Source organism: Lipotes vexillifer, unplaced genomic scaffold (assembly GCF_000442215.2).
Source record: "Lipotes vexillifer unplaced genomic scaffold, Lipotes_vexillifer_v1.1 scaffold247, whole genome shotgun sequence".
NCBI classification, from domain to species: Eukaryota; Metazoa; Chordata; class Mammalia; order Artiodactyla; family Lipotidae; genus Lipotes; species Lipotes vexillifer.
The window spans coordinates 1,701,678-1,716,610 of NW_006794161.1; the positions used below are offsets into that span (position 1 = coordinate 1,701,678).

The following is a 14,933-nucleotide window of genomic DNA, read 5'->3' on the forward strand; positions in this document are numbered from 1 at the left end:
TTTTTTTTTTTTTTTTTTTTTTGATGGCACTCTGGAGCATAACAGCAGGGGTAGAAAGAGGAGAAGTAATGAAAACTGGCTACAAACTGAAGTAACAGTCCTGGTACAAGCAGAGACAATACACTAAAGATCAAAGGAACTGAGGGACTTAGCACTTCTTTTATACTGTCTCTGGTTGAAGCGACAAAAATAGTATCTGCTCTACAAACAGCAGATCAGATAACAAGAGCAAGCACAGACTTCAGTTGATATTAAGAAGTATTTAATCTCCTAATTTCTCAATTTCCCCACTTCACATTCCAGACTGGGGTTTGTGGAATTAGGGCTGTGTTCCACATCTTTTCCCCGAGTTGGGGGAAATATGTAGGGGGTGAGGAACAAAGGTCAGGAGATGGAGAGCTCTGATGCAAACGGCCATGGAACAGTAAGCAGGAGACATCGATCATTTGATTTACTTAGTCTAGAGTCAACAACTGGCCCTTGTCAGGGAGAAGATAAAATGATTATATGAAACTACTTTTTCTTGAACATATTTATAATTTATCTTGTTTGGTCAGTAGGTGTGTAAAATGTAAATGCATTATGACAGTTCAAAAAGGATAGGATAAGAGAGAAAGAGAATCTAAGCCTAAAGACAGTCAGAAAGAAAGGCGACTCTCCAAGAAATCATCTGGGTGGTTTTCCCAGTTGAAAACAATTGCCACTGTTTGCCTCCAAGCCTGATATGCTCTGAGAATCAAGGATTATATGTAAGCAAAAAAGAGAAAGCTGCCATTTTATTCTGGCTTAAATCATATGATAACTATTTTGAGAATATCTGTGATGTGTAAAGAACTTGCAGAAGCATACCATGTGCAGGAATATTTCAGGTAAGAAAACTGACTGACTCTAATCCTTTTGTTTTCATTTCAAATAGGTACCTACTGCTAAAATGGGTACACAAAATACTCCTTTTGACAAAAAGCAGTAATAAATGTTCATCTGCAGCAAACTTGCAGACAGTAATATTAAAGAATATACATATCCAAAAGCACATTATACAAATTTGACCGCACATAAAATCGACTCCAAGAATAATAAGTTCCCACGTAACCAATGGCTACTTATTAGTATTATTCCTCTTTTATTACTGTTAACAAAGAATTAAATCACTTATCAGGATTCGGATGTAATTTAATTATTGAACCATTCAGATTTAAGGATCCAAAGTGCTGCCATTGGTTGTACGAGGCTTGAATAAACCCACCTCTAGGCCCATGACAGGCATCTGTAATTTTTTAAATGATTTAAACCTTGTTGTTAAATTAAAAGTTAAAATGTTTAACTGGAACTTTAACTTCTCAATTTCAGTTTCCCATTCAGTAAATTATTATTTCTGGCTCACATAAAATGTAGCTACATGTTTTACTCGAAAACAGGAAAGATGAAATAGAATCATACAAAAGGGTAAACCGTAAGGAGAAAGTGAAAAATGAGCATCTTTCTTTGTTTAGATCATATCTTCAAGGGTAACTAAAGGGCAAAGTCCATGAAGTTCAATCAAGACACCTTCTCCTTATTAACAAGATATGATAAATAAAGCAGAGCTGGAAAATAAATAGCTATTTCTTCTGTACTGCCTCTATGTTAAAACCAATCAAAAAACTCAAAGATGAAGAAACTTAATTTTACTTATGGGACTGTAACCTCGAATTGATTACATAGCTCATGTTTAAAGAGCATATATGTGTAAGTCAAAGAAAGTGTTATATTTAACAATATTCTAAATACCTTAAACATTACATTATGGAAAGATGTTTTCTCATGCATGACTAAGCCTAGTTTATACAGACTCATCTCACCTCCTCCCAGAGCCCCACAGCACTGCCTCTACAGACCTATGACAAGTTACAAAGCAAATTATCAGCACAGGACATTTGTCAATGGTTCTACCTATTTTAAATCCACACATTACTTAAATATTGAATATTAGTCATGAACTTGAATCACTCACAAGATGTTCTTTTCTTTAAGCAAAACTTATGGTAATGATAGTCTCTTATGTAAGATAAAAAGTAAGATTATCCCATTTATTTTAGGAGTCATCTAGAATGTCTAAGTAGAAAGTTTTTTAACCAAATTTACATTAGTTTAGCTTAGATGTATTTTTCCAGAGATATGTTGATTTATGATCATTCCCAGCTCCAAGATTCTACAGTCTCTGATTATTAAGCTCTTCCTCTCTGTAGTAAGTGGAAAGACCCTCTAATTTCTTCATGAGTAAATTTCACTAAATAAAATTAACATTTTATTCCATCTATTTCCTATCTGCCAATGGTATATATTTTCATTTATATAACAAACCAGTGTTTATGGTATAAGTAAGAAAAAATTAATCAATTCCCTAAGCAATTTGTATACTTTTATTATACCCAGATTAATCTTCTCTTGTGGTTCTTATTGGTCATCATCGTACTGCTAGCATAAGGGAATGAAATTTTGTATTAAAATACCCAATGTGTTGAGCATACCGTAGCACTTAGGGAGGAAATTACAAAGAAACTGTATGAAAATCTTATTGCCAAAGTAGTGGAAAGTGGATTTCATGGAAGTAGGTTTAATTACTGAAGAAGCAAAAAAATTTATCATGAGATAGAGAAAACAGCCCCTGCCATCCAGGACCTGGCCTGGTGCTATCTGTTAGGTCTTGTTGTTTCTGGACACTGGCCTGGCACTCACAGCCGGGCCTTGGTATCCTCTCGTTGAGCGTAAACAATTTCACAGAACATCGACGCTAGACGAGGGCACTCTATGACCATGAAGAATCAAGACAAAAACAAGACACTCTGTAATTGTGTCTGAATACAGACCAATCACGAACACTGTCTAAGCCACAGACACCACATGTCCCCCTTTCCTAGCTAATATGGGTCACCGCTGCTTTATCACCCAGCCAGTCTCCTCTTTCCTCTTCCTAGATAAGACTTATCAAGGCGCCAAATTGTAAAAATCACCCTGCTTCCTAACGACATTCAATTCAGAGCAATGCTCTGCTTCCTTAAACCCTCTCCCCAAATCATGCAACCGAAGTTCAAATTCCATAAGACATCCTTTCTAATGCCTCAGACCAAGTCACCATTGGTTCCATACGGTATACACTTCTCCCTCTTTGCAATAAGTAATGAATTCAACTTTTTCAACTCTAGGCATCTTTCTGGCAGTCCCTGGCTGAAGGGCATGTACAGTAATAAGGCAGCTAAAAAGCTTGACTCCTCATGCCAGCGTTATCAGGAGGCTCCGACATATTTGGTAGCATCATTGCCTAGAATTTTGGAACAGAGTAAATAGAACTTCAAAGAAGGAAAATTAGAAGATGACATAGTGATGAGGAACGGGAGAGATTATTACAGGGTTTGCAAAATGACACTGTACAAGATTTTGAGGTAAAAGTAGTTGTTTCAAGTACGGAGTAAAAGATCCTGCTGAGATGAGGACCACGGGCCAGGGCACAGGGAGGGGCAGGTCATCAGCCGAAGTACCATGAAACATCAAAGAGCTTTATAACCCTGTTTCAAAAGTATCAATAGGGCTTCCCTGGTGGCGCAGTGGTTGAGAGTCCACCTGCGAATGCAGTTCGTGCCCCGGTCCGGGAGGATCCCACATGCTGCGGAGCGGCTGGGCTCGTGAGCCTTGGCCTCTGAGCCTGCATGTCCGGAGCCTGTGCTCCGCAACGGGAGAGGCCACAACAGTGAGAGGCCCGCGTACCGCAAAAAAAAAAAAAAAAAAAAAAAAAAAGTATCAATAGCTAAAAGGATATTTTAAGTCTTAACCACCAAGTCCCAGCCACTATGTTGAAGATATTATACTATTCTTATATCTGCAAAAGAGCACAAAAGAATAGCATAGTATCACTAGGTGACTAGGGACCCTCCCAGGAAAGGGCTATCAAGATAATAGTAGGTGAATTTTAAATGACTTAGAAGGGATTAAGATAAAGTCAGTATTTAGAAGGGATTAAAAATTTAGGTAATCATGGGCTTCCCTGGTGGCACAGTGGTTGAGAATCTGCCTGCCAATGCAGGGGACATGGGTTCAAGCCCTGGTCTGGGAAGACCCCATATGCCGCGGAGCAACTGGGCCCGTGAGCCACAACTATTGAGCCTGCGCATCTGGAGCCTGTGCTCCGCAACAAGAGAGGCCGCGATAGTGAGAGGTCCGCGCACTGCGATGAAGAGTGGCCCCTGCTTGCCACAACTAGAGAAAGCCCTCGAACAGAGACAAAGACCCAACACAGCCATAAATAAATAAATAAACAAAACAAAAAAAACCCCTTGATATTCAAAAAAAAAAATTAGGTAATCAGTGAGGTGGGGAGAACAGGGTACAAATGTAGATTAGGAAAACAATAAGAGTAATGACAATGACAATGATGATGAAGATAATTATAACAATGAGTTTCTTAAAAGCAGGCACTACGAGTACTGAGTTAAGCACTGTTGGGCTTCACCCCGAAGACCTGCAAGCCCTGTGCTTGCCCAGCCTCAAGACTGAAGAAACAGCCTGGAGTCAGTGACAGAGTACTGAGTTAAGCACTGTTGGGCTTCACCCCGAAGACCTGCAAGCCCTGTGCTTGCCCAGCCTCAAGACTGAAGAAACAGCCTGGAGTCAGTGACAGAGACCTCAGTGGTTCAGTGGATGAGGGACCTTACATGTGTGAAGCAAGGTCCTGGAGTGACAGTGTGGCAGACAATGAGCAGGACAGCAGCAGTCTTTGCTGGGTGCCGGGGTGGCGCAGGGAGGGAGGTTACCAGTTGACATCAGGTTGGGTCAGTGGTTACCACGGAAACAAGCAGAGGAGCACATCCTTCACTTCCCCCTTTGATAAGATGTCTTGGTGGAGATGTTCTGATCTACAGATTAGAACAATCCCTAGCTGGGGCCTGGGACAAGTTTGTAGGCATTTATTGATTAGACTCAATGATTAACAGGGAAGGTCAGTCATGTGAGTAGGATGTAGGTGGGCAGGGACTGGTTGAGCAGTGGATGTACAGAGAGCAAGAGAACAGCCATCTTGCATGGCCTGATCATACAAGCATTCTTGGTTATTCTCATGCACAACAATTTTTTGAGATCTACTGTGCTAAAATCTAATCTGATTTAAACAACTGTTAAAACTGAGCTGAGTGCCATGAGATAATGCTTCTCACTCTCTAGTTCCCAGCACTCACTTGCTAGTCCTTATTATCCCAGCGAAGGAAGAATTTAGACTCTGAACTTGCCTTACCCATCATAGTACATGTCCTTCCCTAATCTTGTCTTGCCCTCAACCTCTTGCCTACATGGCAAGCACCTGCCAGGCAGTCACGCCTGCAACCTGAACCAACTTCTGATCTGGCTCCCTTCACAGCCAGATCACAACCCAGAAAATAAGCAAACTCTGTGTGCAGTCTTTTTGCAATGATCTTTATCGGTTCTCATATTGGGTCATTTCCCCTATCAAACTCTTGTGCATTTTTGAAAATTTCAGATTACTTTTGAAGCTACTTTCCTAGAACAGTTTGAATCATTAACTTTGCTTTTCATTTATTTATGCTTTTATTCCTCCAATGACACTCGCACATGTTTCATTAACCTGTTGCCCTTGCAAGAGTAAAATAAAATAAATTCCTTAAGCATTCTTAGCCTGGACTTTTAATTGGGATAAAATGAGAGAATCAACAAAACAAAAACCTGATATATTTTCCTGCAAGTAGCTCACAGCATGCCTAGGAAGACAGATTTGTAAACAGACAATTATAATACATTGTGACACCTACACGCAGGTGGGGAGAAGAATGGTGGGTCATGGAAGGATGTGAAAGGACAGCAAAGGGATCAAAGGCATACCCCCAAAATACAAATGCATAAGAAAACGTAAAACTACGGAAATATAAATAGTTTGGTATGGCTTTGGTTCAATGTACGAGTTTTAGAAAAGGCAAGAAAGGACATTGGAGAGGTGGGCAGAAATGACATCATGAAACCCTAACACACATAATATACCACTGAGGGTTGTGCTTGAACACCTAGGAATTCATTCTCTCAGGAATTTCTCTTGAAAGCAATATAGAATCACTCAGGCATTTTAGGGAAGGAGTATATGATAAAATTTGGATTTAGGAAGATGGCTGTGGTGTAACATGGAGAAGAGATTGGAGCTAAGGCATGAGAAAGTCTTTTGAAATAATCTAGGTAGGAAATGATATGGTCTGAATTCATGCAGTGGTTGAGGAAGAAGACATTGGGAAAGATTTCAGAGATATTTAGTAGAGACGAGGAGATATTTAGAAGGTAGCATGAACAGCTAAGCTTTGGTGATTTACACTGCCTGTAGCAAAGAACAATTACTATACATACTGTGGTTTCCCAACAAGTAAGAAGTAGAGAAATCAAAATCTATTCATTGCCTGTTAGCAAATCTTAATGAGCTAGGTAGAGAGGTAAAAAATCAAAAATGGATTCTAGGTTTCAGGCTCGGAGTAACAAGATAAAAGGAAAGAATGGAGAGGAAATAAGAGATTTGGGTAGGGGGGAGAGGATAGTTCTATCTAGCATTTTCACAAACTAGCTGCAGGACCCTGGGCCAGTATCTTAATCTCTGTGAGTCTGTTCACTCAGTCTTATGTGAGGGTAACACTGCCTATTTAAAATTATTGTGAGAATTAAATAATAATAGTTAACCCTTCTATAGCACTTGTGCAAGGCACTTGTATAAGTATTTTACGTATAGTCACTTGTTTATTTTGAACTACTGACCCATGAAGACGGTACTTTTATTATTCTTATTTAACAGACAAGGAAGCAGAGACACAAAGAGGTTTACTATTTTGCCCAAGGTCACAGAGCTGGTAAGTGGCAGATTCCAAGTTTCAAACCTTTTCAATCTAGCTGCGAGTGCATCTCAACCAATAATTTACACTGCCTCTCATTAAATACTAGGCATTTTGCATAATTATTATCAGAGTGCCCTGAGCCCACCAGTAGGTTATAATTAGCTCTTATCATTTAATCCATCCTATCTGTTTAACAGTATTTGCAGAGTACATGCACGTGCACATATTTTACTGAACATTATAAGAGATTCAAGCAGAGTAAGAAACACACCACTCTTGGGTTTGTTTACAATTTAATTTTGAGCATAAAATGCACATCATGAATCAGAACAGAGTAACAAGGTTATGTGTTGAAAGAGGTTAGATACTTTCAGCTCAAGAGTAGGGCATCCATGTCTAGACCTTGACCAGCAGGCACATAAATGGATGAGTCTAAAGCGCAGGGAAGAGAATGGGGTCATGAAAAGTAGATTTGGGTCTCTTCAACATCTCGGTTATAGGTTGAAACCATAAAATCTAGACGTTGGTGTTGATGGGAAGGGGGGACCTAGAAAAACTGCAGAAAGGGAAACGAGAATGACAATCCAATGGCTAGGCCAGGACACAAAAGCTCACTTCACTTCTACGGGCCTCAGGGTCCTCACTTATAAAAATGAGTGGATCTTGGTTTAAGACTGTGCCAAGAACTATTCCCACTTCCAATGTTTGCAGCTTTTGCCATGAACAAATGTGAACATCGGGAGACCTGCTAAAAGTTGACTTCTAGCCTTAAGCCGCAGAAAAAAGCCAAGCTTCATAGCTGCTGCTCTGCCATGGTAAATAATTATTAACCAAGTTTTCTTCTCACAAAAGCCCATTCAGATGGTTTCAATTGCTTTTCTTTATTCTACAGGATTGCAGCTTCAGAAAGGCTCTTGCTGTTACTATGTACAGAGTTCCGCATGGGAGATGTGAGAGAGAAAACAAAATGGCATCTTTCATACTCAGGAGGAATATTCATGGGGTAGAGAAGACAGTGGGAGTCATTATAGTAAGCTTCTTTTCTGCTTGCCTCTCAACATTAGAATTCACTTTTTTCCTTGCCTAATCCTGTTTTTCCTGACTTTGTCTGGTAAGACATAGAATTTTGCTGAAATACTGTAATAGGACTGCAGTATAAGAATGCAAAACACAGAAGTTTGGCTAACTGGAGGCAAAGAAACTCTCAACGAGGTCTGGAAGGAACTCTGACCAATGAATTGAGGAGAAGAACAGATAATGATGCCTGCATCTCTGCTACCCACCGGCTTCTACATCCACCCCAAGGGAGGGTTTTGGAGGTATGTGTGATCAGGCTAGCAAAGAACAACTACTACACATACTGTGGTTTCCCAACAAGTAAGAAGTAGAGAAATCAAAATCTATTCGTTGCCTGTTAGCAAATCTTAAAGATGACCCTTGGACCCAGAGTGCAACAACTGAGCAAAGAGCTCTTCTCTGGCTTTATCCAGAAACTTGGTACATGTAGTGAAGACATCTAAGAGACTGAACACACAAGCAAGCGCACCTAAGCTTTCCATGTAGATTGGGGAAAAGGACTAAAGCTGCAGTGGCATTAGCTGAGATGCATAAGCTTCATAGACTTGACTCACTGAGAAATTACCCCTGTCTGTGAGTTTACATACTTAGTGTAATATGAAATATAGAATGTTTCTCTGTTAAATTTTGTGATTAATTTCTTTGTGTGTGTGTGTGTGTGTGTGTGTGGTACTTGGGCCTCTCACTGTTGTGGCCTCTCCCGTTGCGGAGCACAGGCTCCGGCCTCACAGGCTCAGCGGCCGTGGCTCATGGGCCCAGCCGCTCCGCGGCATGTGGGATCTTCCCGGACCGGGGCACGAACCCGCGTCCCCTGCATCGGCAGGCGATCTCTCAACCACTGCGCCACCAGGGAAGCCCTGTAATTAATTTTAATAGATGCTTGCCCTATACACCCCCTCCACCAGTTTAAAAAAAAAAACAAAAAACAGACATTCTGGGAAAGGCGGGGTTGGTGCCAGTGACGGTGACTGTCCATGAAACTACCTACCTGAGAATTTCTCACTCAACAAACTGCACACATCTATATATTACTCTAGAGTAGAGATTTATGTCAACTTGGATACTTTAAAAAGTGCTAGCATAAGAGATGGGTAAAAAAAAAAAAAGATTTTAAATTATTTTAAATGACTAAAAATTCTTAAAATTCTATTCATAGACCTCATTGGAAGGTGAATATTTTGGGTTAGAAAAGATTTAGACCTAGTTGACATATATACACTACTATGTATAAAATAGATAACTAATGAGAACCTACTGTTTAACACAGGGAACCATACTCAATGATCTCTGGGGACCTAAATAGGAAGGAAATCTAAAAAAGAATGACTATATGTATACGTACAACTGATTCACTTTGCTGTACAGCAGAAACTAACACGACATTGTTAAAGCAACTATACGCCAGTAAAAATTAATTTAAAAAATTATTTAGGGCTTCCCTGGTGGCGCAGTGGTTGGGAGTCCACCTGCCGATGCAGGGGACACGGGTTCGTGCCCCGGTCCGGGAGGATTCCACATGCCGTGGAGCGGCTGGGCGAATCCACCTGCCAATGCAGGGGACATGGGTTCGTGCCCTGATCCGGGAAGATCCCTCATGCCGCAGAGCAGCTGGGCCCGTGAGCCATGGCCGCTGAGCCTGTGTGTCCGCAATGGGAGAGGCCACAACAGTGAGAGTCCCAAGTACCGCAAAAAAAAAAAAAAAGATTTAGACCTAGTTTTGAATAAATGGATACAATCTGTCTATTGAGTGCTTACTATGCGTCCAGCATTGGATATTTCTGATACTAAGTTACAAATGACTCCTGCCTTCATGGAGCTTACATCACAGCAGGAAGTATAGACTCTACCTAATACCAAAGTTCTGTAAACAGAGCCCTTATCACTGAGCATTGCCCTTATCACAGCTCATGTTCTCCTGCACTGTAATTGCCTATCTACCTGTCTGCTTGGATGTGACTTTTGACCAAGCAGCTCTTAAAAGGATGGGGCTGATATCAACTAGAGGTTTCCATGCAAACTAGAGGTCTTCCCCCCTAACCAAAAGACTCAGCTACAATTTAGATTATATATGTTCCCCATTTCAGACAAAAATAGTTCAACCAGAAATAAATTTAGGAAGCTATGAAACCTAAGGCTTCATAGTGCACAGTGCAGTTATTTTTTTCTGGAGGTATTTCCATGTGCTGTATGTTAGTTAGTTAGAATTTTAAGAGTTAATTATGCATTTGGAAAGGCAATGGCGAGAAGCTAACTCTGCCCGGTATCTACTTTCTACTCCTCCTGTACATATAGCATTATTTTTAACTCACTTGTTTAGCCTATTTTCTTCAGGAGACTGACCGCTGCTTAAGGGATCTGTTTGTGGGCAGTGGTGGGAAAGTATCCACAGAATTCAACTTACGTCTTCATCATTTACTAACTTAACTTTTTCTTTTTAAATTTTCATCAAAAGGTTTCATTCCATATAAACAAAATGTAGAACCACCACCTGAAAAAAAGATCCTGGATCCTTATAAATGTCCAGCACAATAAGGTTTCTAATAATGTTCTCTGTAGCCTACAACATTGTCTGTAGTGTTGTAGTGCACAGTAAGTGCTCCTAAATATTTTTCAACAAATGCATCAGTGAATAAGTATATCTGAAAGATAGTGACTCCATTATCTATCCAACCAAAATAGCTTTTTGCTGTTTTAGGGTTCTGTCTTAAAGTAAGAATACTTGTAGAAAAGATCCCACTTATTAAAATGTATGCCTGCTCTGAGAAGACGTGTTTAGGGTCCATGCTTTGGGCCCACTGTACTGAATAACCTTTTATTACTTTATTTCTAAAGCTTCCTAGAGTGAGACACAAGAAAGACCCCTTACAATAGCATCTGTTACATTTCAAATAGAGTAATAATGAAGTTCCACATAGAACAAAGTGAGCCTCCAAATGAATTTCAGTAAGACTGCGTTCTCATGACTACTATTATCCCTTTTGATTTCCTAAAAATTAAAGTGGGAGAAATGTAAGATTTAAGTTTGGAAGATTTAATAAGAAAAAAACAACATTAAGAGATCAAACTAATCATTTTTAAAACTGTTCTCATTCCACTTTTAAACTTCACAAACACTGAAGAGTGAACAATGCTTTTCTATGTGAGCACACTCTGGAGACCTTGGTGACTGTAGCCAAGCTGTCTGCTATGTCCCCTCCAGAATGTTTGCCAATTTTCTGTCATTTCCTCCTTCAGATGCTCGTGTTTGTGTGACAAAGGTTTCTGGGTATATTTCAAAACATCTTAAACTATTAACAGTGTACTATCAAGCACCGATTTAAAAGTGTTATTTATTCTCCACACGACTAAATTTGTCAGAGGACACAAAGCAGAATTCACCTTTCCAAACTTCTCCATAAAGAAATGGCTGGAAAGTTCATTGTGGAATTACTGGCATACCTACTAACTGCCCTTTGTAATGGAAAAAAGTTTCCAGTGGCTTAGCCAATATCTATACTTCAACATAAAACACACGAAACTCTAAAACTATTTACTAAACTATATTTCTCTTTTTATTCCCTGGGCACTTAAGCTAGCTTTAGACTATTTCCTTTTCCTGACAATTCATTGTTTGTGATTGAGAGAATCATTTTTGATTAGGCATTATTTCTGATTCCAGGAACCTGATATGGAAATAGCATCCCTCCTCCACCAGCACCGCCCTGCTTCTTACTCCAGATCTTTTAGGTTGTAGTAAAGTGGCGACACACTTTTCAATTTTCATCCAAAAGCATCAAAAACATATAAACAACTGACCAATAAAAAACACTTTTCATTTTAAAGCATTTCTTTTTCATTTCAAAATTTTATGAATTTTTTCCAAAGAATTCAACTGTGAAGTTTTGTTTGTAAATACTAAGACTATTAAATTCCTTAATTAGTAATCTCAGTCAGCAATCTGTGCTAAAAGCAAAACTAGCTTTAGTCACATCAATAGCAATATATTACTCTGTATTTTTTCGCTCTAAGAAAAACGTATTCTTCCATTTGATTGGTCCACTCTGCAGTCTTACATGGTCTTTGCCACTAATTTGTTAGCACTTTAAAGCCTTTTGCTTTTTCCTTTTTCTTATTTATTTATTTTTTTCCTAACAATGATTCTTCTGAGTTCAGGAGCTAACCTTCTTTTCCCAGGTGAAAATCGTTTTATTATCCTCAGGTGTTGGTTTTCTTTCTGAAACTCTGGGAACAGTTCATTGCAAAGTCCTGATTGTCCTTTACAAAATGATCCCATTCCAAATAATTACAGTTTGTGTTGTACGTCATCTGAAAATATCTCCCCTTTCCTCTTGTCAGGATTGCAGGAGTCTCATATATTGCCCCACAAATCGCACTTCTATTACTTCTATTATTAGTCAGGTATACCTGAGAACAAGACAGGTTGCCTATTTCTCTTCATCTGATCCTGATCCTACCTGAGTTCTGAATTCTCTCACAGGAAGTGAACAAGAATACTTTTATAACTATCAGTCTGGAATGCTTTCCCCTGAATTCAGCACAGCTCCAAGAAACCATTCTCCAAAGAATAAAAGGAAATGACCTTCTTTAAAGGTAAAGAAACCTGTCAGATTCATTCTCAGACTTTGTAGCATAGCATAGAGAGTCAGAGGGAACTGCTTTTTTTTTGTATCAGCACTTAATTTTGTCTCTAATTAAGTATATCCTTAAGTTTCCTCTCTGAGTAAGTCATTACTCTAGCATTCTTTGAAGTGTTTCCTGGTCTTATATAGCCGTTGTATGAACCATACCATGTAACAAAAATTCTTCTATGTAACAAAATCCCCTCCCCTCAAATATCTGGTTCCCACAGTCAATACAATTTTTATGATCACTAGTGATCAATAAGCTTATGCATGGAATGATTTTTTTTTTCCTTCTAGGAATCAGCTTGTAAAGAAGATTGAGTCTTTTAACTTATCAGTCTTGACAACACACCAAAAAACATTTTTAACTCCCATGAACACAGGTCATTCAACTTCTAGTCTCATTTAAAAAATGTTTTTCCAGTTTGGAAGCAAAAAATTGAACTGGTCAGAATTTTAGAGCATCCTTTTCAAAAGAGTAACATTTTTAAAAGAAGATGCACAGAATTTAAATAAAATAAGAAATCAGTTTAGATTAGGACATGCCAGATCAACTAAGAGAATCTGAAGGAAGAAAAATTCCCACTAAAATTGTACTCTTTAAAATAATTAGTTCCAGTTTCTGATACTTTCTAAATAAAAGGTATGAAAATATGCAAATAGAAATTTCATAGGATGAATTGAGAGACTAGTGGAAATGAAAAATTTGTGTTGTCTGTCCATTTAGTTGAAAGTTTACAACTGTTAAAAGAAGCATCATAAACTAAATTATTATACCAGTTAATGTTTATCTTCTTAAGGAGTTAGAAATAACAATTACTAATATTTACTAGATGATAGTCCATCAACTACAAAGACATTTATAGCCACACCCCTAAACAAATAATTGTGCTCACCAACTTCTAGAGGAGCTTGCTTGCCCAGATGTAGGATCTTAAAACTGGCTTCAGAGTGACTGTTGTAGGAGGAGATGCAGAAAATAAACACATGATTTCCACAGCACACCAGCTGAGAACTCAGAAATGAGGCTCAGGGTCTTGACGACTCCTCTGTCTTTAAGGTTATCCTGACATGTGAAAGCCATTGACATCCTGAGACTTCCAGTGCTTCGGAGGCATGCCTAAACCGAGATAAATATAGATCCCTGACACCTGAGCCAGATGAAATGAAAATTAACTTAAAAAAAAAACCCTCACTCATTTTGTGCCTCAGGTGAGGAAAATAAAACCCTTAATCCTTTTCCTTTTAAAACCTGTTATGCCCCTTAACAGATAGCTGCTTTGCTTATGAAACATGGGAATTCAGATCATCAGTCTTAAACAATCAATTTGCTTCCCTCTATGATTAGCATTTGTTGTGATAGTATAGAGACAGGTTTGAATTTTCCTTGATTGATTAAGTATGAAAGAAACATAATAGTGAATATCAAATATTTATTCAACAAACTTTTGGGGGGAAATGTTGCAGATGAGTCCTTGAAACGTGAATATCTATTTGGTAAACTTTCTAGTATTTTGTATCTTACATGGTTTAAGTAGTAATTTGGTCCATTTTGGTTTGCCTCAATTAACAAGGCAGAAAGTGTCATGCATTGCCAGCGTGCTTCATTTTAAGTTAATCTTTTGGTATAGGTGTATAATGTAGTAGATTTAAATTGAATTTTGCTTAGTCCTGTTGGTAAGCATATGAAAAAGGCTCTACCCTCAGCCTGAGCAGACTATGATTAAAGTTATTACCCTGAAGCTATAATGGCAAGATTTCTAACAATAAGTCCCTTCCTGGAATTCATACATTAAGGATCTATAATAATACATTAGAACAAAGTGACTAGAGAAACTAGAAAAGTCATGCTGCTTTCCTGAGATTTTGAGGTATTAATTATTTTCAGTTAATACTGTCTTTACAGAATGGCATTAGAGAAAAATGATGGATTTTGGAGTTACCACTTTCTAAATGAACTGATCTTACCTACTGTATTATCTATCATCCCAGGAAAGAGAATGACTTTTTTCAAATTACCAAACCTGGTATTTTCATATCTTGATAATAGATCCTATGCACTGAGCACTGTCTACATGCTTGGTACTTTGCTAAATTAGATATTGTACAATCTCATTCTCGTTCCCTAATCGCCCCAAATCCTTTCAAATCAAGTTAATACTTTTAGGTCCAAATGTTTACAGAAAAGAAAACAAACTCAAAAGGATAAATACTGACAATGGACACATGGCTAATAAGTAGTTCATATGAGAGTCTAACACATACAGTTTTGACTGAAAGCATGTTTCTTTCCCACCCTAAAATATAGTTATAGGTTAAAAATGAATCTCATCCACACATTATCTGTGTCAGATTAACCTTCCTATGAGTAATGAATGCGAAG

At 38.5% G+C, this 14,933-nt stretch overlaps 1 protein-coding gene across 1 annotated transcript in view; it reads right to left on the reverse strand.

Moving 5' to 3' along the window:
• The window catches only part of CD36 (CD36 molecule (CD36 blood group)), a 92,054-nt gene extending 78,411 nt beyond the window's left edge, over nucleotides 1-13,643 (reverse strand). The window contains exon 1 of the mRNA XM_007467035.1: nucleotides 13,447-13,643. The gene's annotated coding sequence lies outside the window, so the exon portion shown is untranslated. The remainder of the gene's footprint in view (nucleotides 1-13,446) is intronic.
• Between the last annotated feature and the right edge of the window lie 1,290 nt (nucleotides 13,644-14,933).